Source organism: Phocoena phocoena, chromosome 3, assembly GCF_963924675.1.
Source record: "Phocoena phocoena chromosome 3, mPhoPho1.1, whole genome shotgun sequence".
Taxonomy (NCBI): Eukaryota; Metazoa; Chordata; class Mammalia; order Artiodactyla; family Phocoenidae; genus Phocoena; species Phocoena phocoena.
This window is the reverse complement of record NC_089221.1, coordinates 66,450,558-66,475,750: the sequence shown is the minus strand read 5'-3', so window position 1 is coordinate 66,475,750 and position 25,193 is coordinate 66,450,558. Positions and strand designations below refer to the sequence as shown.

The window sequence follows — 25,193 nt, the reverse complement described above, 5'->3', positions numbered from 1 at the left end:
TTATAAAAGAAAAAAAATATTTTTGCAAGAAACTGTGACTATCAAATAATGATGCTTTCTGTACTGGTCTCTCAGCTATACAAAGCACCAAGGAAACAAGTAAAACAAAAAGCTATATAATAGCCAACCATCAAACTCAGTAAATCACAGTTCTGTTCAATACTGATTCACAATTTTTACAGGTAAAAGCAGAGGCTCATAAATGATTTGCCCAAGTTGTGTAGCTGAATAAAAATTACTATCTCCAACAATATTAAGATCACATTTTCCCCAAAGCCTCTTTCTCTACGACAGATAGTCACAAGAACTTGTGTGAGTGATCTGGGAATAATCTCAGGACTGGAATCTGATTATAATTAGTGAGGATAAATTGGATCAAGTTCTTAGTCTCTGTCTGGAGAAAGACTGTGTAAATGAAAAAGGAGAGTAGCATAAAGATTTGGAAAAGAAAATCTCAGAACCCAAGAGTTGGCCATACCTATCACATCTTCTCTAAGAAAGGGGCTCCCAGGACTCACTCTGTCCACTGAGATAGAAGTACCCTGTAATGGAGATGGATTATATCAAGCTATTACAGCCTGAGGCTAATAAACTTTTTGTATTTTTAAAACTTTATATTGAAGTATTATATCCAGGCAAAAGTACAGATATCTAAAACCTAACTTGGAAGTTTTATAATTGAGCAAATCCATGTAAGCAGTACCTAGATCAGCAATCAGAACATTACCACCCCAGAACTCATTCTCACAACACCCCTTTTCCAGTCACTGTGTCCCCAAATAACCACTTTCCTAACAGATTAGAATTTTGAGTATCTTTGTACTTTCATGTAGATATAATCATACAGCACATTTTATTTTGTGCCTGGCTTCTTTTATGGAACATTACATTTCAGAAATGCTTCTTAGAATTGTAGATCATGCTCATAGTTGTATAATATTCCATTATGTGGGTATAGTACAATTTATTTATCCATTCTACTAGCGACAGGCATTTGAGTACTTTCCAGGTTTTGACTAGCATAAATAGTGCTTCCATAAATATGCTAGCAATATCCAGGCTTTTCTGTTGGGCATATACCTATGAGTACATAACCATGAGTGAAATTTCTGGACCAGAGGATATGCATATGTTCAGTTTTAGTAGTACACAGCCAAAAACTTTCTAAAAGGTTTGTACCAATTTACACACTTGGTATGTCAGTTCTTTTTTTTTTTTTTTTTTTTTTTTTTTTTTTTTTGTGGTACGCGGGCCTCTCACTGTTGTGGCCTCTCCCATTGAGGAGCACAGGCTCCGGACGCGCAGGCTCAGCGGCCATGGCTCACAGGCCCAGCCGCTCCGCGGCATGTGGGATCTTCCCGGACTGGGGCACGAACCCGTGTCCCCTGCATTGGCAGGCAGACTCTCAACCACTGCGCCACCAGGGAAGCCCGGTATGTCAGTTCTGATCACTCCATGTCCTTACAAACATTTCTCATCTTTTTTTTTTTTTTTTTTTGCGGTACACGGGCCTCTCACTGTTGTGGTCTCTCCCGTTGCAGAGCACAGGCTCCGGACGCGCAGGCTCAGCGGCCATGGCTCACGGGCCCAGTCGCTCCACAGCATGTGGGATCTTCATGGACCGGGACACGAACCTGTGTCCCCTGCATGGGCAGGCGGACTCTCATCTTTTTAATTTTAGCCATTTTGGTGGGTATGTAGTATTACACAATGGTTTATTCACATTTCCCTGATAATTAATGATGCTGAGTCCTTTTCATACCTTGACTGTGCATTTGAACATCCTGTTTTGTGGAGTATCTGTTAAATCTTGCTAATGTTTTTATTCAGTTGTATTTTTCTTATTGATGTTCTTACTGATATATTATTTTCTTTTTGTTTTGTTCTTTACTTTTTGGATTATGAATCCTTTTACAGATATATGTACAGTTCTACCATTCTGTAAGTTATCTTTTCACTCTCATAATGGTAACTTTGGATGAAAAGTTCTTAATTTTCATGAAGTTAAAATTTATCAAAATCTGTATGTTATAGTTATACTTTTTCTGTACTACTTAAGAACTCTTTGGTCACCAAGATGTTCTCCTATGTTTATCTAAGAGCTTTATAATTGTACCTCTCACACTTAGATCTACAATCCATCTGGAATTGATTTTTGTACATCAATTGTCAGGAGGGGTCAAAATATATTTTTTCCACATGGATATCAAATTGACCAAGTATTATTTATTAAAGACTACCCTTTCCTACTGCAATGCTGTTACTTTTGTCATAAATCATTTGACCGAATATGTGTACAAGGTTCAATTTTTGCTTTGTTCATTCTTTGCAGGTGTGCAATTTCAAATATTATACATTTGGCTTGTCAAGGTTACACTGAATAGTGATTCTGTTACTGTGATCCAGCACATTTATAATCTCTTGCTGACCCTGCCATTTAAAAGTTTAATAAACCTTGCTTCTGAGTAGTAAAATCATTTATGTAAAATGTTGAGCAGAACAAGCTCAAGCATAAACTTCTGTGGCTTGCCATTAGAAACAATCCTCTCTTAGACATCAATCACTACTACTAGGTGGGTGTATTGCTGATACCTCCATTTAAGTCACAAGGATATCAAGATAGTCCTACGTAAAACCTACTTACTCTGCCAGTCTAGGAGTGCTATTAAAAAAAAAGAAAAGAAGGGGCTTCCCTCATGGCGCAGTGGTTGAGAGTCTGCCTGCCCATGCAGGGAACATGAGTTCGTGCCCCGGTCTGGGAAGATCCCACATGCCACGGAGCGGCTGGGCCCATGAGCCATGGCTGCTGAGCCTGTGCGTCCAGAGCCTGTGCTCCGCAACGGGAGAGGCCACAACAGTGAGAGGCCCTCGTATGGCAAAAAAAAAAGAAAAGAAAAGAAAAGAAGGGGAGGGAAGGGGAGGGGAGGGGAGGGGAGGGAAGGGGAGGGGAGGGGAGGGGAGGGGAGGGGAGGGAAGGGGAGGGGAGGGGAGGGGAGGGGAGGGGAGGGGAGGGGAGGGGAGGGGAGGGGAGGGGAAGGGAGGGGAGGGAAAAGAAATTAAGACAGACATTTTTCTTAGTGATCCCACTCTCATTTCTACTGATTACAAGTTATTTTCCTATTAATTCGAAAACTATTCTTCCAGTAATTCACTCTAGAATCTTGCCCAGATTGACCTCAAACTTACCAGACTACGATATGCCACATACTATTTAGTTCAAAGCAAAAAACTATATTTTTTTCTAATACTGGAATATCCTGTGCTCATGTACACTTCATTAAGAGATACTTAAGCTATAGATGTTAACAAAACTAAAGGAATACCCTAAAAATTACAAATATGCAAAGAAAAAACATTATAAAAAGTCAAAATGAGGAACAAAGATGAACAACTAGAGAGAATTATTCTTTAATCACATAGCATGAATCTCTTACTACGTGATCCTAAAAAAGCTAAGAGTATAAAATTGCCTCAAATTTTTATGACCAATATAAATACTATGTTGTGACAATCCAAAAGTAAATTATTAATTGACATTTCATTGATAACTAATAAGTTTTAATAAAAGCCAAATTTTTAAATCATTTTAATTTGCTTTCTCAATTTAAAACTATTATGTTCTCCTAAATAAAGCATCATATTTTTCTCAATTAACGAATGAATATGAAAATCAAAACAACTCATTCTGTCAGAACTCTTCACAAAACAAAACTAACTTCTCTATCTTCTGGGGGATAAGAGGCATGCTTAATTATAGAAGGCTAGAGCTGTACTATCTTACAGAAAAAAGCACAAGGAAGCAGAGAAACTTCCAGAATGATAGAAAAAAATCTAAAATTGACAGTGTAATGAGATTGCTTCAAGATGGTGGAGTAGAAGGACATGCTCTTACTGCCTCTTGCGAGAGCACCAGAATCACAACTAAATGCTGAACAATCATCGACAGGAAGACACTGGAATTCACCAAAAAAGATACCACATAACCAAAGACAAAGGAAAAGCCACAATGAGAAGGTGGGAGGGGCACAATCACAATAAAATCAAATCCCATAACTGCTGTGTGGGTGACTCACAAACTGGAGAACACTTATACCACAGAAGTCCACCCACTGGAGTGAAGGTTCTGAGCCCCATGTCAGGCTTCCCAACCTGGGGGTCCAGCAATGGGAGGAGGAATTCCTAGAGAATCAGACTTTGAAGGCAGGTGGGATTTGACTGCAGGACTTTGACAGGACTGGGGGAAACAGAGACTCCACTCTTGGAGGGCACAAACAAAGTAGTGTGCGCATTGGGGCGAAGGGGAAGGAGCAGTGACCCCACAGGAGATTGAAACAGACCTACCTGCTAGTGTTGGAAAGTCTCCTGCAGAGGCAGGGCGTGGCTGTGTCTTACCGTGAAGACAAAGACACTGGCAGCAGAAGTTCTGAGAAGTACTCCTTGGCATAAGACCTCCCAGAGTCTGCCATTAGCCCCACCAAAGAGCCCAGGTAGGCTCCAATGTTGGGTCGCCCCAGGCCAAACAACCAACAGGGAGGGAACCCAGCCCCACCTATCAGGAGACAAGTGGATTAAAGTTTTACTGAGCACTGCCCACCTGAGCAAGAGCCAGCTCTACCTACCACCAGTCCCTCCCATCAGTAAACTTGCACAAGCTTCTTAGACAGCCTCACCCACCAGAGGGCAGAGAGCAGAAGCAAGAAGAACCACAGTCCTGCAGCATGTGGAACAAAAACCACATTCACAGAAACACAGACAACATGAACAGTCAGACAGATTTGTACTGCATGAAGGAAAAATATAAAACCCAAGAAAAACAACTAAATGAAGTAGAGATAGGCAACCTTCCAGAAAAAGAATTCAGAATAATGATGGTGAAGATGATCCAGGACCTCGGAAAAAGAATGGAGGCAAAGATCGAGAAGATGCAAGAAATGTTTAACAAAGATCGAGAAGAATTAAAAAACTAACAGAGATCAACAATACAATAACTGAAATGAAAACTACACTAGAAGGAATCAATATTAGAATAACTGAGGCAGAAGAACGGATAAGTGACCTGGAAGACAGAATGGTGGAATTCACTGCTGCAAAATAGAATAAAGAAAGAAGAATGAAAAGAAATGAATACAGCCTAAGAGACCTCTGGGACAACAATAAATGCAACAACATTCACATTATAGGGGTCCCAGAAGGAGAAGAGAGAGAGAAAGGGCCCGAGAAAATATCTGAAGAGATTATAGTCGAAAACTTCCCTAACATGGGAAAGGAAATAGCCACCAAAGTCCAGGGAGTGCAGAGAGTCCCATACAGGATAAACCCAAGGAGAAACATGCCAAGACACATAGTAATCAAATTGGCAAAAATTAAAGACAAAGAAAAATTATTGAAAGCAGCAAGGGAAAAATGACAAATAACATACAAGGGAACTCCCATAAGGTTAAGAGCTGATTTCTCAGCAGAAACTCTACAAGCCAGAAGGGAGTGGCATGATACACTTAAAGTGATGAAAGGGAAGAAACTACAACCAAGATTACTCTACCCGGCAAGGATCTCATTCAGATTCGATGGAGAAATCAAAGCTTTACAGACAAGCAAAAGCTAAGAAAATTCAGCACTGCCAGGTCAGCTCTACAACAAATGCTAAAGGAACTTCTCTAAGTGGGAAACACAAGAGAAGAAAAGGACCTACAAAAACAAACCCAAAACAATTAAGAAAAATGCTAATAGGAACATACATATCGATAATTACCTTAAACGTGAGTGGATTAAATGCTCAAACCAAAAGAAACAGGCTCGCTGAATGGATACAAAAACAAGACCCATATATATGCTGTCTACAAGAGACCCACTTCAGACCTAGGGACACATACAGACTGAAAGTGAGGGGATGGAAAAAGATATTCAATGCAAATGGAAATCAAAGAAAGCTGGAGTAGCAAAACTCATATCAGATAAAATAGACTTTAAAGTAAAGAATGTTACAAGAGACAAGGAAGGACACTACATAAAGATCAAGGGATCAATCCAAGAAGAAGATATAACAATTATAAAAATATATGCACCCAATATAGGAGCACCTTAATATATAAGGCAACTGCTAACATCTATAAAATAGGAAATCAACAGTAACACAGTAATAGTGGGGGACTTTAACACCTCACTTACAACAATGGACAGATCACCCAAACAGAAAATTAATAAGGAAACACAAGGTTTAAATGACACAACAGACCAGATAGATTTCATTGATATTTATAGGACATTCCATCCAAAAACAACAGATTACACTTTCTTCTCAAGTACACACGGAACATTCTCCAGGATAGATCACATCTTGGGTCACAAATCAAGCCTCAGTAAATTTAAGAAAACTGAAATCATATCAAGCATCTCTTCTGACCACAACGCTATGAGATTAGAAATCAATTACAGGGGGAAAAAAACGTAAAAGACACAAACATATGGAAGCTAAACAATACGTTACTAAATAACCAAGAGATCACTGAAGAAATCAAAGAGGAAATTAAAAAATACCTAGAGATAAATGACAATGAAAACACGATGATCCAAAACCCATGGGATGCAGCAAAAGCAGTTCTAAGAGGGAAGTTTATAGCAATACAAGCCTACCTCAAGAAACAAGAAGAATCTTAAATAATCTAACCTTACACCTAAAGGACCTAGAGAAACAACACACAAAACCCAGTTAGCATAAGGAAAGAAATCATAAAGGTAAGAGCAGAAATAAATGAAATAGAAACAATAGCAAAGATCAATATAATTAAACGTTGGTTCTTTGAGAAGATAAACAAAATTGATAAACCATTAGCCAGACTCATCAAGAAAAAGAGGGAGAGGACTCAAATCAATAAAATTAGAAATGAAAAAGGAGAAGTTACAATAGACACCACAGAAATAAAAAGCATCCTAAGAGACTACTACAAGCAACTCTATGCCAATAAAATGGACAACTGGAAGAAATGGGCAAATTCTTAGAATGGTATAACCTTCGAAGTCTGAACCAGGAAGAAATACAAAATATGAACAGACCAATCACAAGTAATGAAATTGAAACTGAAATTAAACGTCTTCCAACAAAAAAAAGTCCAGGACCAGATGGCTTCACAGGTGAATTCTATCAAACATTTAGAGAAGAGCTAACACCAATCCTTCTCAAACTCTTCCAAAATATTGCAGAGGAAGGAACACTCCCAAATTCATTCTATGAGGCCAACATCACCCTGATACCAAAACCAGACAAAGGTATCACAAAAAAGAGAAAATAATAGACCAATATCACTGATGAACACAGATGCAAAAATCCTCAACAAAATACTAGCAAACAGAATCCACCAACACATTAAAAGGATCATACACCATGATCAAGTGGGATTTATCCCAGGGATGCAAGGATTCTTCAACAGATGCAAGTCAATCAAAGTGATACACCATATTAACAAATTGAAGAAGAAAAACCATATGATCATCTCAATAGATGCAGAAAAAGCTTTCAAAAGAATTCAACACCCATTTATGATAAAAACTCTCCAGAAAGTGGAAATAGAGGGAACCTACCTCAACATAATAAAGGTTGTATACGACAAACCCACAGCAAATATCATTGTCAATGGTGAAAAACTGAAAGCATTTCCTCAAAGATGAGTAACAAGACAAGGATGTCTACTCTCGCCACTATTATTCAACATAGTTTTGGAAGTCCTAGTCATGGCATTCAGAGAAGAAAAAGAAATAAAAGGAATAAAAATTGGAAAAGAAGAAGTAATACTGTCACTGTTTGCATATGACATGATACATAGAGAATCCTACAGATGCCACCAGAAAACTACTAGAGCTAATCAATGAATTTGGTAAAGTTACAGGATACAAAATTAATTCACAGAAATCTCTTGCACTCCTATACACTAATGACAAAAAATCTGAAAGAGAAATTGAGGAAACACTCCCATTTACCACTGCAACAAAAAGAATAAAATACCTAGGAATAAACCTTCCTAGGGAGACAGAAGACCTGTATGCAGAAAACTATAAGACACTGATGAAAGAAATTAAAGATGATACAAACAGATGGAGAGATATACCATGTTCTTGGATTAGAAGAATCAATATTGTGAAAATGACTATACTACCCAAAGCAATCTACAGATTCAATGCAATCCCCATCAAATTACCAATGGCATTTTTACAGAACTAGAAAAAAAATCTTCAAATTTGTATGGAGACACAAAAGACCCCGAAAAGCCAAAGCAGTCTTGAGGGGAAAAAACAGAGCAGGAGGAATCAGACTCCCTGACTTCAGACTACACTACAAAGCTACAGTAATCAAGACAATATGGTACTGGCACAAAAACAGAAATAGAGATCAATAGAACAAGATAGAAAGCCCAGAGATAAACCCACACACCTATGGTCAACTAATCTATGACAAAGGAGGCAAGGATATAAAATGGAGAAAAGACAATCTCTCCAATAAGTGGTGCTGGGAAAACTGGACAGCTGCATGTAAAAGAATGAAATTAGAACACTCCCTAACACCATACACAAAAATAAACTCAAAATGGATTCGAGGGCTTCCCTGGTGATGCAGTGGTTGAGAGTCCGCCTGCCGATAGAGGGGACATGGGTTCGTGCCCCCGTCCGGGAAGATCCCACATGCCGCGGAGTGGCTAGGCCCGTGATCCATGGCCGCTGAGCCTGCGCATCCGGAGCCTGTGCTCCACAACAGGAGAGGCCACAACAGTGAGAGGCCCACGTAACCCAAAAAAAAAAAAAAAAAAAATTGGATTCGAGACCTAAATGTAATACCAGACACTATAAAACTCTTAGAGGAAAAGATAGGAAGAACACTCTTTGACATAAATCACAGCAAGATCTTTTTTGACCCACCTCCTAGAGTAATGGAAATAAAAACAAAAATAAACAAATGGGAACTAATGAAACTTCAAAGCTCTTGAACAGCAAAGGAAACTGTAAACAAGACGAAAAGACAACCCTCAGAATGGGAGAAAATATTTGCAAATGAATCAATGGACAAAGGGTTAATCTCCAAAATATATAAACAGCTCATGCAGCTCAATATTAAAAACACAAACCCAATCCAAAAATGGGCAGAAGACCTAAATAGACATTTCTCCAAAGAAGACATACAGATGGCCAGGAAGCACATGAAAAAGCTTCTCAACATCACTAATTATTAGAGAAATGCAAATCAAAACTACAAGGAGGTATCACCTCACACCAGTTAGAATGGGCATGATCAGATAATCTACAAACAACAAATGCTGGAGAGGGTGTGGAGAAAAGGGAACCCTCTTGCACTGTTGATGGAAATGTAAATTGATAGAGCCACTATGGAGAACAGTATGGAGGTTCCTTAAAAACCTAAGAATAGAATTACCATATGACCCAGCAATCCTGCTACTGGGCAAATACCCAGAAAAAACCATAATTCAAAAAGACACATGCATCCCAATGTTCACTGCAGCACTATTTACAATAGCTAGGTCATGGTAGTAACCTAAATGCCCATCGACAGATGAATGGATAAAGAAGGTGTGGTACATATATACAATGGAATATTACTCAGCCATAAAGAGGAACGAAATTGGGTTATTTGTAGAGACGTGGATGAATCTAGAGACTGTCATACAGAGTGAAGTAAGTCAGAAAGAGAAAAACAAATATCGTATATTAACGCCTATATGTGGAAACTCGAAAAATGGTACAGATGCACGGGTTTGCAGGGCAAAAACTGAGACACAGATGTAGAGCACAAATGTATGGACACGAAAGGGGGAAAGCAGCGTGGGGTGGGGGTGGGGGTGTGATGAACTGGCAGATTGGGATTGACATGTATACACTGAAATGTATAAAATGGACAACTAATAAGAACCTGCTGTATAAAAAAATAAATAAAACTCAAAAATTCCAAAAAAAAAAAAAAACAGTGTAAGATACCTCTAAATTGGTAAGTTAGCAATAATTCTAATATCTACCTAAAGTTTACTCAGAAAATTATTCTTCTTCCCAGAAGAAAAAGACAGTTATAAAATAACCATACTTGTAGCCACATCAATTATATTAATAGTTTTTAAATATGAAATTTGTAGATTTTACTACATCATAATCACTGAAAAAATATAATTATTTTTAAATATTTCACTTAATCAAAAATTTTTCCTACATTGAGGTCTTCTTTGCCTAGATGTACTTAATTCTGAAATGCTTCATCCACTTGTAAATATTTTCTTTAGATCAATTAGTCAATACACTTAACATGCAGTAAATTATCCACATGGTCTGCAATTCTTAAATTCGAAAATTACTGAAAATATGTGTTACTGTTTTTCTATGCCAATCATTGAAAAAGACATACTTAGAGGCTTACATAATTCTAATGGGCCCAAAACCACAATTCTGGGAGGGAAGAAGGTAATGGAAACTACTGATGAAGTTTTTTGCCTGTATAGAATTTATATGCACACACAAAGATACACACACACTTACACAGATTATTTTTTCTTAAATGTGGCTGAAGAACCCTGGCTATTTTTAGCATTAATGAAACTTAGAATTACTCTAAAACAGCAATTGGTTTCACTGTTATTTCTTAGCACCGTTTGAAACAAGTGACAAATTTCTAATTATAGAAACAAGTTAATTTGAAATTCAATATTCCAGATGCCTATCAGTAAATCCTACTTTCACAATGATATAAAAGGCTTTAATCATAATAATGTTAAAAAAGACATTTAGGGGTCAGATTAGTTCTAACATCTTTGAATTATTCATGTTTCAAATATTTTCCAATTTTCTGATTAACTCTAGATACTCATCACAGAAACTAAACGATTTTATTTTAAAGATTCTATTCTAGTTAACTCAGATTTGAAATTTTGGATGCTACCTGTGGGCCACGCTTAGGAACTTAACATATTAATGGCTCAAATGTAACAACTCAGTATCCTGTAAGTATTTTATGCCTCAATAGCCTTATAAATTTTTTTATATCAACTGAGTCTTAATTTCCTGATAATATACTATTTGAACCAGTTTTGAAAGCACTTCATTCTTTTACTTACTGAGGTCACCCTCTCATTAAATATCAAACACAAAACATCTAAGACTCCACCATAGAAACAGGAAAAAGGATGACTTGTAATGTCTTTTAAGATTCCGTAAGAGCGAATCAAGGATCTCTTTGCTTTCACCAGCACTGTAAATGGGAATAGTCAGCCATGGGTTTTTTGCCCCAAGACTAGTACTTGAAGAAAGGGGATGAAATTTTCAGAAGGAATGATTGATTAGGGCCATAAGAAAGCCTGTGTTTTGTTTTCTAAGGGCACTAAAGGTCAGACTAGTATCAGCACCTCTCCCAGCCAGAGCCAAGGATCTAAGACAAGCCTGCAGGTGGAAACAGTTGGGTCCCACCCCAATTTGTACATCAGTAGCTTTATTGAGAGCTCAGAACAGTTGAGAATTGAGAAGCTTATCTTTAGTACTTTGTGTCTTTGATACTTGGCTTCTCTCTTAGAAGAGAAATAAGTTGTTGGCTGATGTGATCTAGACTCTGAACAAATACCATTCACAGTTGCTTCTGAATAAACAAGACACTTTTTAAATTAGTTTACAAAGAATTTTGTATGCCCTTTTGGATGCTGGTAAGAAGCAATGCAGAAGCCAATTCTCTTAGGTCAGCTCAAGTTAGTGACAACACTGTATCATTGATAACACCATTTTGAACTTGAGCTTCTTTTATTTTCCTTTATAGTGAGTTATGGCTTCCTTTCAAGCTGCTTGGGCTGCAGGTGTTCAAACTTCTGCAGCTCTGCCAAGGAGTCCTACTTATGGATCAGAAAGGGCTGAAAGCATGTTTCTAATGAAGCAATTAACTTAAGTGCCCCCTTGTTGAGAAAAGTAGGCTGATAACTAAAGTGAGTTCAGAATAAAGATTAGCACACAGCACATGCTGTTAATAGTCTGTAATTAGATTCCTGATCACATTATTTTCTTTGACCTTCCTTTTTTTAAAAATGAGGAAAAGAAAAAAATATAAATTGTAAACCAAAAGAGTAGTGATAAATTTTTTTAAAGTTTATCATGTTACAAAAATTCAAGGATATATAAAAAGGAAAGACAGGTTTATACAACAGCCACTGACTGGGCTACTTAAAGACAAACATCATGTAACAATTTCAGAAAAGAAGACTATTTTATTTGTTCAGAACTTCTTTAAAAGCAATGACAACTCCTGTTTATCTTATCAGAATTCCCACACTGAGTATTTTTTAATTAATAATTTATTCCTAGCATTTTCATTATTAATAGCATGTCGATTTGCTGGTTGTTATCTATGTGACCAAAGGGTAAATTAAGGTCTTTTTGAAAAATGACCACAAAATCAATTTACCTTTAAATTTCCAAAGCAATTAAAACAAAACTAACCTTCTATAGAAGAAATGCTTTCCTGAAATAATGTTTTCAAGTTAGAATTTTCTAAACTTTAAGGGTAAAGAATTTACAGGATTCTTAAATACCTTTCTAATTATGTCAGGATTTTCTCCATTCGATTAAATTTGAAATGAAAGTAAGGTGACCATCTGTCCAGGCTTGCCTGAGATTTTCCCAGTTTTAACACTGAAAGTCCCATGTCCTAGGAAATCTCTCAACAACCCCAGGCAAACTAGGATGGTTGGTTAACCTAAGTAAGAGCAAAATATAATTAAGACTGTTGGTATAATCTTGTTCAAACACTTGTAATATACAGCTGATATTCAAGGAAGACATTAAATAAACAATCTGATGCTTCAGGAATAAAGCATTAGAACAATAAAATAAGTCTAAACCTAAAGTATCTTTGCCATGGTTACAGATTATTCTCAATTATCTCTTATGAGTATGGAATGCCAGCTGCTGGCATTCCAAATATCATATTACTGCTCATTTCCTCTGCTTATCTTTTACAAATACTAATAATCATTAGTTTCAGTGATTCGTTCAAATTCCACTTCCTCTCCTTTCTTTTCTCTTACCCAATGAAGTGAGTATTAAAAAACAATAAAATGGCCTGAATAAATTTCCCACATAAAATCTAACACCTAGAATTGGACTCAAAGTTCCAAGACTATGATTTCCTTTATATTCATCAAATGGACACTCTTGATTACAAACAACCTTGGCAGAAAGAATGAGAGTATACTTAACATTTTGGAAACTTTCTAAATGTTCACAACAATACTTCCATTCTGATTGCAGTTTCATATGAGAAAGACACTTAACAGAAATGAATAAGTAAGATAGTACCTCAAATATAGTATTAGCTTAAGCAACAGTATTTTTTCATTAAGAATTTAACAATTATGATTTCTTAAGCCTCAAAACTTTGACCCTCTCTCATATTTTAATTTCAGAAAGAGTGAAGAGGTTCCTATGAAACACCATCAGTTAAGCTTACACAGTTGTTGGGCTACACCATGCAGGCCTGCAAGGCCTGTACTTGCCCAGCTTCAAGACCGAAGAAAGAGCCTGGAGTCAGTAACAGAGATGTGAGTGGTTTAATGTATAAGGGGAGCTTACATGTCTGAAGCAAGATCCTGGAGCAACACCTCACCAAGTGTGGCAGACAGCAGGTAGGATGTGATGGCTGGCTTCGCTCCAGGGGGGTGGGAAGGGGGAGGTTCCCAGTTATAGGGGAAACTGACATCAGGTGGGCTCCTCAACTACCAGGGAAACTAGCAGAGGGGCACCAGCCCCTCACTGCCCCTTGATGTGAACAATCACTAGCTGGGGCAGGGGCACGTATGTAAGAAGGTTAGTCCTGTGAGGAGGGTGTAGGTGAAGCAGGCACTGGTTAAGCAGGGGATGTACAGATCAAGAGAATAGACATCTTGGGTAGCCTGATCAGAAAGATCAAAAGATTCAAGCCTTTTCTACTAGAAAAATGTGCTGCTCAGAACTGAAATGTAACTAAAAGCACTTGCATGGAAAAGAAACAAGACTTGTACTATACGTTTCCCCCACTCACAAATCCACCATTTACTTAAAACTACACCCATTTATCTGCCTATTTTCTAATGGCAAACAAGGGGATGAATGGTAAGACTGGGGTACAAATGAGAGTTAACCCTGAAAAAAAAACCTACAACATATCCTCAATTGGTGACCCTACCTAATTCAGCCAAACAAAAATATTTAAGAACCATATGAAATTGCACATTTTTTAACCTATAAAAAAATGGCAATTTCACATGGTTCAAATAATACTAAGTTATAAATGGCACATGATTACTTAACATACCTAACTGGACGAATAATTACATACTTATCTCCCATGCTGTAATTACTGAGCCTGAGTCATTTTCAAGCACATCCCTGAACATATTGTGGATAACTCTAGTGGGAGGAGATTCCAAGATCAAAGAAAAGATTCAATTCTGAGTCCCCTTATGTGATGCATTCTCAAACTGAATTGAAACTTTGTACCCCTAAAATTTAAATCAAGCCTTGTACAATTTAGAAGAGTACAAGTCCTAACACCAGGAGTGTCTTTTGTTTTTCATGAAGAGCCCCTTTCAATCATACCAGTGTTTATGCTAATGAGTTGACTTAGGGTGGGGTCACTAGATAGCCTCAGGATGTGGCTGGTCACCAGAAAGGCCAAAAGATTAAAGGGTTGGCACTTTCAGCCTCACCCCCACCTCAACTCCAGAGAGGAGTGTGGAGCTGGAGATTGAGCTCTATTAAAACTCTGGAACAAAGAAATTGGGGGAGGGGTGCTTCTGGGTTGGTGAACATATCAAAGTACTGGGAGAGCGGCTTGCCCAGTCAATGCACTGAAGCTCTGCACCCTAACCTATACCTTGTCCTATGCACCTCTTCGAGCTGTTCCTCAGCCGTATCTTTTTTACTGAACCAGTAAATAAAAGTAAAGTGTTTTAGTGTTTTCCTGAGCTCTGTAAGCCATTCTAGCAAATTATCAAACCTGAGGAGATGGTCATGGGAACCCCCAATTTATGGCAGGTCAGAAGTATGGGTGACCCGGGACTTGCAACTGGCATCTGAAGTGAAGGCAGTCTTGTGGGACTGAACCCTTTAACCTATGGAAACTGACACTAACTCCAGGTAGGCAGTGTAAGAATTAAATTGAATTTTTGGACACCTAGTTGGTATTGGAGAACTGGAGAATTGGTTATTGGTGCTGGAAAACACCCTAATGTGCCAAACAAAATAGCCTTAGTCCAGCTTTATTTAAGGCTATTGGTGTATATCCTCTACTAAATCGGAAATCAATTCTTTTGTCCCCAAGCTCTTGGAATAGGGAATCTTTACCTGAGAAATCTGGTCTTTTCTAATGTCACTGGATAAAGAGGCCCAGATTGGCCTCTCACAAAATAAGTGACTTTTGAAATATGACAAGTCATGCATAAATATTTATTTAGATCCTGCCAGACAACAGGTACTATGCTAGGTGCTAGGAATAGACCTATGAATAAAATAGCCATATCCCCTGACCTCAGAACATTTATACTCTCATGAATAGAAAGTCAAATAAACACATGTTACAAAACATTGAGGTTAAGAGCCATAAAGAGGTAGTAAGGGAAGCTTTCTAGAGGAAATGAGATCTAAGACCTAAAGGCTGAGTAGGAATTCTGAATCCACCCTTGCAACTGCCCTTTTGCTTATGCTATTCCCTCTCCTAAAATATCTACCTCTAGTCTATACCTGTGAATATCTATCCATCCTTTCAAGGTCCAGAAGCATTGAAAGCAGTTATGATCAGCCTCCAAGGATCCCAGCTGTCAATCATCTTATTCCCCAACTGGAGAAAAAAGAAAGAAGGTCTAATATAGGGAAGATACCAGGATCATCGTGTTCAGAGAGATTCTTCCAGCTCTTCCTCCTGATGGAAGAGGGCCTGAGCTGAATTATGCCCATTGAATCACTCAACAGTGAGTTTAGAGTATATAGCTTCTGACTCTGAAATGGAATTTTGATAGCTTCAGAATTCTAGTACCACTCTGCTGACTTCCTATGGTTTGACCTCTACAACATTTGAATAAAGCAAGCAATGAAGTTAACCTAGATTAAAAGTCATTTGTTATTAAGGTATCAGAATTTTGGAGGCTGTGCTCCTACAGTGTGGAATGGCAGTGTCTGGCAGCCAATATCTGTAGCAGGCAGCAAAAAAAATAAGGTCACATAGCTAAGAAAGAGCCTCTTTGCATTACCATATTAATCAGAATGATTAATCAATCCATTGTCTTTTTCTGACTACAACAAAACATCAATTTTGAAACTAAATCCTAAAAAGATTCTGAAATAGCACTGAATCAGAGATGTTCATCCTATAAAACAATGAAAGTCATCAACAAAATTCAAACTACAGAGTCATCAGTGATGATTTTTCTCATTAGGAAGAAGTTGGAAATATCACATTCTTTAGAAAATAAAAGAAATAATTATTTTTTAAACAAACACTTTTCCCAAAGAATTAATAAAACATTTAGTAACAAATGAAGCTACTTTGTGGAAGAGAAGTTTAATTTTGCAATGAAGAATTTAAAAAGCTGATCTGAAAAGCCATTCAAAGTTAGTTTCAGAGTCACTTAGTACATAGAACAAAACCAAAACTTTCCATAAATTGAAATAATGAACTGACATCAATTTGAGGGAAGCCAGTTAAAAAAAGTCCACTCCATTACCAGTCAAACATTCACTGAGGAAGCCCAATAAGAACTCCAGCAGATTAAAAAAAAAAGGAATGATGCCTTCCCTCAGAAGCTTTTAATCCAGTTACAAAAACACGATAAAATAGAGTTCTACAAAATTATAACTAAAATACAAGGTAGTATATAATTTTGCTAGATGGGAGCTAAAGTAATAATAAAAAAGTAAGGAAGAGATACCTTAAATACATGGAAGATGATAAATGAAGTTGCTACATTTTATAATGTAAAAAAAAAAATTACAGGCCCAGAATAAACAAAAACAAGAGATATTAAGAATATGTCCATATGAGGAATCCAATGTTTATAAAATAAAATTCCAATAATAAACTAATAGATTCACTAAAAACAACAACAATGTAATCCAATGCCTTGAAAATTATCTTTAATTAACAAGTGAAACACATATTAGTAAATTCATTTCTTCCTGCATGAATACTCCTCTTTGGCCAAGATACAAGAATGTCCAATGAAACATAACAGAAAATATCCAGGAAGATGCCCACTGATATAAATCCTTTTCATTTTAAAAAGGGACCTAGCTCCAAACTAAATAAAGATGTACATCAAAATAAATGATCAAATTTTCAAAAACAAAATCATATTAAATTTTTTGTGTCTTTTAGTATGGTATCTTGCTTGCTCAGAAAACACAGACAAATGATGACCATGACCAATTTTACAGAACTGCTGTTATTTGGAAATGCCTAATTTTTGGTTAAACCTTGTTTGGAAATTATCTGTAATAGAGATATCTATTTAACTGATGGCCAATAAGATTCAATCAAGTTAGACTATTCTAGGACATGAAGATCATGGTTAGAGAGTTAGATGAAAACATTCAGTTCAGGTATATCTGGTTTAATATCTAAGGAGGTTCTTAGACTCAGGACAAAATGAAAAAGAGGGTGGTAATAATCTGAGAACAAAAACAACTAGATAAACACAGAAAAATTAAGGTACATATATAGCTAATTAAAATGTACGATACAGATAGCGCTTTATTAAGTCATTAATTTATCCTAAAATCTCAAGGTATATGGTTGTCAGTGAGGGAGTGGAACAAAAATGAACTAAGCATATGTCATGAACTGTGCTGAGAATTTTACATATATTGTTTTAATCTTCAGAACCATTCTAAAAACAAGAAAACTGAAATTCAGCAAGGTGTAGTAAAGACAGAAGTGTATTCAAAACTAGGTCTATCCAACACACTGCCTAAAAAGTGTCTCAACCCTAGACAGCCTCTTTATGAGTCTCATATTTAACTCTACTTCTTAGCTCTCAGCCTCTCTCTGAATTTTCTCATTTTATACTATCAAGGTACTGAATTGCTTTTCCTTAACCTATGAACAAAGTATCACAATGTATTAACACAAATCTAAATCATGACCCGACGTATAACCCAAAATAACCCAGGTACAGACTTCAAATAGTAGAGGGAAAGTTCTTTATACAACTTTACTATACCTTCTCTACAAACAACTGCCTTATTTTAGATTATTCTAACCACAAACAGAATTTTCAAAGTATAGAGCCAATCCTTCTTCTACTAATGAGAACTCATGAAATTCTAAAGAAAAACATTCTTTGAGTCTATATGGTTCAAGACAGGAACTCCTAACATCACTTGCTTTAAAATTAGAGAAGTGAAGAGTTACTAGGGTAATGACAAATTTATGGCCAGTAAACATATCTATATATATATGTATTCCTCTTCCCTTTCCCCACATTCTGACTTCTTTTATTTCCTAATACAAATTCTGTCTTAAAGCCAAGTTTTGAGATATAAATAGAAAAGAATTCATAACCCACTGGTTTAACCAATACAAAAAAGAACTCATAACCCATTGGTTGCCTTGGTAAAAGCCATAAGCCTCTACCTAGGATTACCTATGATATATTCATGCTAAAAAAAAAAAAACAATTCAACAGAATCACATCAAACCTCTGATTTATAGGAAACACAAGGGATGAAGGAACATGTTAAATGGCACTAAAGGGATGCAATCAGCAAAATCTAAACAGTGGGACACTTCATGGGGCAACTGACAGTTTTTTCAACAAATAAACTTCAGTGCAAAAGGGAGAGAAGGGTTGGACTATTTAAGTTAAAAGAGACTTAAAAGCCACAAGCAACTGCAATTTAAAGACCTTATTTAAATCTTGACTCAACCAACAAACTATTAAAATTTATGAAGTAGTAATTTGAAGACAGATTAGGTACTTGGTAGTACTAGGGAATTACTGTTAATTTTTTAAGCTATGTTAATAGAATTGTGGTTATGTTTTCTACAGTGTCCTTATTTTTTAAAGATACATGTTAGAATATTTACAGGTGATATGATGTCTGGGATTGTTTAAAAATAATTTAGAAGAGTGAAGTTTGAGTAAGATATAAATGAAATGAGATGGGCCATGAGCTGATAATTGTTGTGCTAGATAATAGGAACCTATTATTCTCTCCACTGTTACATATGTTTGAAATTTTCCATAATAAAATGTATAAAAAGAAAATTGGTAAGCTGTGACAAAGTGAGAGAGTGGCATGGACATATATACACTACCAAACGTAAAACAGATAGCTAGTAGGAAGCAGCCACATAGCACAGAGAGATCAGCTCGGTGCTTTGTGACCACCTAGAGGGGTGGGATAGGGAGGGTGGGAGGGAGGGAGACGCAAGAGGAAAAAGATATGGGAACATATGTATATGTATAACTGATTCACTTTGTTATAAAGCAGAAACTAACACACCATTGTAAAGCAATTATACTCCAATAAAGATGTTAAAAAAAATAAAAGAAAAAGAAGGAAAAAGAAAAGTGTTTTCAAAAAAGTGTTCTTTGACCATCAGGATAATTGTTTGTATAGGGTACTTCTGTAAAAAAGAAAAAGTCGTCTATTAGAAATTTATTCTTACATATATAATTTAATACTTCAAAATTTAGGAGCCTATCTAAAGAAGTATGGAACTCATTATTGGTCCTAGTAAATACTCCTATCTGATAAACATTACACTAAGGATACTAGTGCATAATGCACTGTTGAATTTTATTATACAATAATGAATCAAAGATACTAAGGATAAAAAATCTGTTTTGTATAATCAACTGAAAAGCTGATAATAAAAATACCTAATTTCAATATTTATCGGCTATACATTAATAATTTGGTCTTTGGACTTCCCTGGTGGTCCAGTGGTAAAGAATCTGCCTTCCAATGCAGGAGACGTGAGTTCGATCCCTGGTCGGGAAACTAAGATGCCACATGCCGCAGGGTAACTAAGGCCATGCACCACAACTACTGAGCTCGCACGCCTCAACTAGAGCCCGCATGCAGCAAACTACAGAGCCCATGCACTCTGGAGCCCATGCACCACAACCAGAGAGAAAGCCCGCACGCCACAACGAAAAAGATCCTGCGTGCCTCAACGACGATCCCGCATGCTGCAATTAAGACCTAACGCAGCCAAAAAATAAAAAGAAAATAAATAATAAAATAAATATTTAAAAACATAGTAATTTGGTCTTAAGGCCAAAATGTGTAAAAAATTTTAATTGAACAAAATATTCAATATGAATCATAAATATATTCAAAGATTGCACAGAATATCCACAATAAAGAAACCAGAATAATTGTACTGAAACTTTCCAAAATTTCCCATCCTATGGCACATCATTAGACTCATGACATCTTTGATTTTTTTTATCTAAACAATATAAGTCAAATACCTATTATAGTTCCTGGCTTGTAATCAATAAACGATTCTAACTTAAATGGCTGAATTCATTTAATCTGTACCAATTTGAACGACTCTAGTTTATACTTTTCCTCCTCCATTCTCAACTGAAGAGTTCTGTATTATTTGCTGTCACTAAACGTTGGTCAGAGAATGCCATCAGTGTCTTGGTCCATGCCCCACCACAATTCAGGTTAAAAGTGCTCATTCACCCAACATTTAGAGAGAATTTGTTGATTTTTGTTACCCAATACAGACTCCCTACTGGTAGCAATAAAACTTCGAGTGATCCCCCTCACATCTGCTATTCTTATCCACAGGCTATGAGCAAGCTGACTTTTGGCACCAAGTTCCAGCAGAACACAGACCCAGGCTAAACCAACATTACATTTTAATCCCCAGTAACTGATTCAAAGATGAGCACGTGATTCAAGTTAGGACAACTAAGGCCAGTAAGGCTCAATTTCAGGACTTTTATTTGCATATAAAGGATAGATACTCTTCTCTACTGGATTTGGTGTTATGATGCTGTAAGACTGGAGCTGTTGGGAACAAAACCAAGAGAGCAGAAAGTAGAACTGAGGGGTGGTCAGATCTGATTTCAGCAGCACCAGAATCTAGATCTAACTGTGAATGTTTTAGGTGTGAGGCCAAGAAATTCCTTTTTCCTTAAGCTACCTGTGTCAGTCTTTGGAATCAGGCATATTTCAGGACAAATCTTCATTGTCATTCATTGGTTATGTGAATTATCTCAAAGTACGTGCAAAACAGTTGTAAGTAAGCAAATGTACATACTCTCTCAGTGGTATAAGTACACACTTTGGGAAACACTCTATTAAACATAATATTCAATACCACACAGGAAGTTTTACATTTTCAGCTTTATATGCTTCCATTCTTATCAGATCCAAAACATGGCATTTCAAAAACACTGGGACTTTGTTGTCACTACATAAGAAATAACCAGTAAACAGGTGGTTCAAGAAGACAACTGGTAAATATTTTGCATAAGGCGCTAATGATTCTAGAAAAAAAACCATAATATGTCTATTCAAAACAAAGGTTCAAGTCTTGGTTACAGGGCAAAAAATGTTTCCCAAGTTTTAAAAATCACTAATTAATATTCTAATGTTTTCTCCTTAAAACTCAACATCTTACCTCAAAATATTGGCAAAGCCTCCCCAAAAGAGGGATCGAATCAATTTAAATTTTAAAATTGTGTTTTTGCTTCTGTCTTTAATGCACTGAAAACATATCAAAAGCCTTTTATGAACCTCTAAGCAAAGCTGTTTCTTCATGTTTATCAAGTTATTTATAGAAACAAATGTAGCTTCTGCAAGAATATATGACCTCAATTGTACTTTGGGTTCACTGTTCACAATATAAACATAACATTACAATATGGTAACATGATTAGATTACTGTACAAAAGCCATCGATCTTTGCTATCAGAAAAGAGAAACAATGAGAGGACCAGTTCCAATACCCATGGTTTATGCTCTTCTAGGACTGCTTGGACTATTATTATTCTAAGAATGTTAAGTTTAACCTTCTAGAAGTCTGCAAAATAGATATAACATTGTTTGTGTGGTTCCAATGACTTGATATAAAGGTTTCAAGCATCTATTTTTCACCAAGTGCTCTGTTATATTACAGTGATATTCATATGGGAATTAACAGCAGTGACCTGTGATACTCAATCAAACATATTGACTTTACTTGCTCATTACCCTACAGATTTTCTTCTGAGACATAGTGTTCAGATAATAACCAGGACAAATTTCTTCATTACAGCTAAACTTCAGAAGCTCATGTTTTCTCTGTTGCTAAATTCTCAGAGCACAAACTTTCTGTTCCCAAAAGTAATACCTAAGGCATGACGAGCCAATTTCTGTAAGAATAATGCTTAAAATGAAGAGGTTGGTTCCTAAACACAATATTATGGCAAGATTTTGTTTTATTCATTTTAGAGATGAGTATCACAGCACCACTAATTTACAAAGTTATAAATTGCAACCATGCTGTAATTTTTTAAAAAACACAAGTTAAACCTACATATAGAACTATATTAATATACTATATTATACATGTATCTACCTACAAATTATCAAAGAAGCATCAATAATTTTTTTAAATTTAACTTTTGAAGTGCCCTAAAGTTTAGACAGATGTTATCCTATTTTCTCTGAGATTTTCTCTGAGCAGCTGTTCATTTGGACATGCTCCTTATTTATTGATATACTGTGTTCAATGCTAGTGTCACATTTCTTAAACAGGAACTTGGCAACTTCCAAATTCTATGGTAAATATTGACATATCTCAGCATGTCAATATTTATACTGTCAGGACACTTTGATGAGCCTCTTCAACAATGGCTGCATCTTATTTCTTGGCAGCCACTTGTTTCTGTTCCAACTGAGCAAGATCTTTCTTTATTCAATAAAATTCTCACTAACTGTTCAGACAAAATTACAAGTAAGCTAATAGCATCCTCTCACACAAAGACCAGATTGAACTCCTTGCTTATTTCAACATTTTGGTCACTTCTGCAGGGTTAGTAAAGCTCAAAGAAACAAGGCACAAATTCAGGAGTGTACTCCAAGTAATACTTGTTTTTGACTGCAGCAATTCCAAGACTAATCATCATTTTCAACCCCATTGCTAAGGGTGAAAGCCGCCGAAGCCTTTTCAGAATTTATAGAATTAAATTATTTCCTTTTTTGTTAGTCCTAAAAGCTAGACAAATTTATAAAAGATTGGTTTACAGACTGCAACAATGATGATGATATTCAGAGAGAAGTTTGAATCCAGAATGCCTGCCATAAAAGGTAGTTGGAAAGTCTGGCTCATTATCTAGAATTAAACAGTGTTTTATATGCAAAATTAGTGTACCTAACTTTTGTGCCAAGTATCAGAAATCATGTTAACAAACTAACCATCATTAACTCAATCTTAAGAGCAAATTTCCATCACTGGGAGAAAATCTGTGCACTACCTTGTAAATACCCTGGGATTTCCCAATAGCACAAAAGCAAAAGTTTAATTTAAAGCTATTGGCAATACTGGCATCTAGTAAAAGCATGAATGCCTCATCAACAGTTAGGAATTCTCACACAGATTTTTTTCTTTTGGCAACGAAAGTCTCAGTGGTGTTTTTCTTCTAGAAAGAGCCCAATTTTATCAATACTAAAAATTTGCTGGGCTTCCCTCGTGGCGCAGTGGTTGAGAGTCCGCCTGCCGATGCAGGGGACATGGGTTCGTGCCCCGGTCCGGGAAGACCTCACATGCCGCGGAGCGGCTAGGCCCGTGAGCCATGGCCGCTGAGCCTGCGCGTCCTGAGCCTGTGCTCCGCAACGGGAGATGCCACAACAGTGAGAGGCCCGCGTACCAAAAAAAAAAAAAAAAAAAAATTTGCTGACTATAATAACCCTCTGTTCACTGATTTCTGCCAGTGTTTTAGAAAAAGACACAACTCACTTTCTCATCAGCTTCACAAAGGACAAGGAACAAACTGCCCAGGGCTATAAAATGCATTAATTACCTCCTACCAGTACAAAAAGAACTAGCTTGAAGATAGCCACCTTCTTTCTTGAAAACAAGGTATTGCAAATAAAGCATTGATTTTATACTCAGAAGACCCAGATTAAAATCAAAACTCTACGGCTTCGTAGCTGAGTGACTTTGGACATGCCATTAATGCATTAAAATGTTCACTGACTACATCCTATGTACCAGGCTTTCATATCTCAAAGATGAGTAAGACATATCCCCAGCTCTCTGGTGAGATAGAAACACCCAAAGAGGATTATTATACAAGCTTGTAAAGTGCAGAGGCAGGGTAGGAGCTCATCTGAAAAAGTAGCACGTTAACCAGCCTGAAATTTCAGGGGAGGCTTCCTTGAGTTATATCTGTAAATCTTAAAAGGTGGAAAAGGTTTAGGAGTGGAAGGAAAAAGATAAGGAAACACATTCCAGGCAGAAGAAGCTGCACGAGCAAAGGCTTGGAGACGAGAAATAGCAATGATATATGGAAATGAACAATTCACAGTTTCATACTGACTGCTGACACTAACAAGAGCATTTGGGGGAGCAATAGCCATGTTGAAGGGATCTCAAGAAAGAACAGTAGAAGGGAAATTGGGACTTGGAGCATAGAAACTCCTTAAAGGATTTTTGCTCAGAGGAGCAAATAAATGGGGTTGGAAGTAGAGAAAAGTTAAAAGAAGCATTTCTTAAGGTGAAAGAAATAACATGCAGGTCAATCAAAATTTTATGGGTCTTAATCTAAGAGCCATGGGGAAAGAGAATTTAAAAAGAGGGAGGGCTTTCCTGTTGGTGCAGTGGTTGAGAGTTCGCCTGCCGATGCAGGGAGCACGGGTTCGTGTCCCGGTCTGGGAAGATCCCACATGCCGCGGAGGGGCTAGGCCCGTGAGCCATGGCCGATGAGCCTGCGCTCCACAACTGGAGAGGCCACAACAGTGAGAGGCCCACGTACCACAAAAAAAAAAAAGAGGGAGGAAAAAAAGGACAAAGACGAACACTAGGTAACAAAGAACTTCAACCTCAGTCTATGGAGACTAGTTGAGGATCAAAGAAAACGAGTTAAGTAAAACCACTGTCTTTTAATATATGTGAATATCATTGAATGAGGGAAAAAAAGGAAGTCAGATAAAAGGAAATAATCAACGCTATCAATACTAGACACAAA

General features: G+C 36.9%; 1 protein-coding gene across 1 annotated transcript in view; it reads right to left on the bottom strand.

Moving 5' to 3' along the window:
• Window positions 1-25,193, bottom strand: part of XRCC4 (X-ray repair cross complementing 4) — a 255,708-nt gene that overhangs the window by 228,336 nt on the left and 2,179 nt on the right. The gene's annotated exons all lie outside the window — the stretch shown is intronic.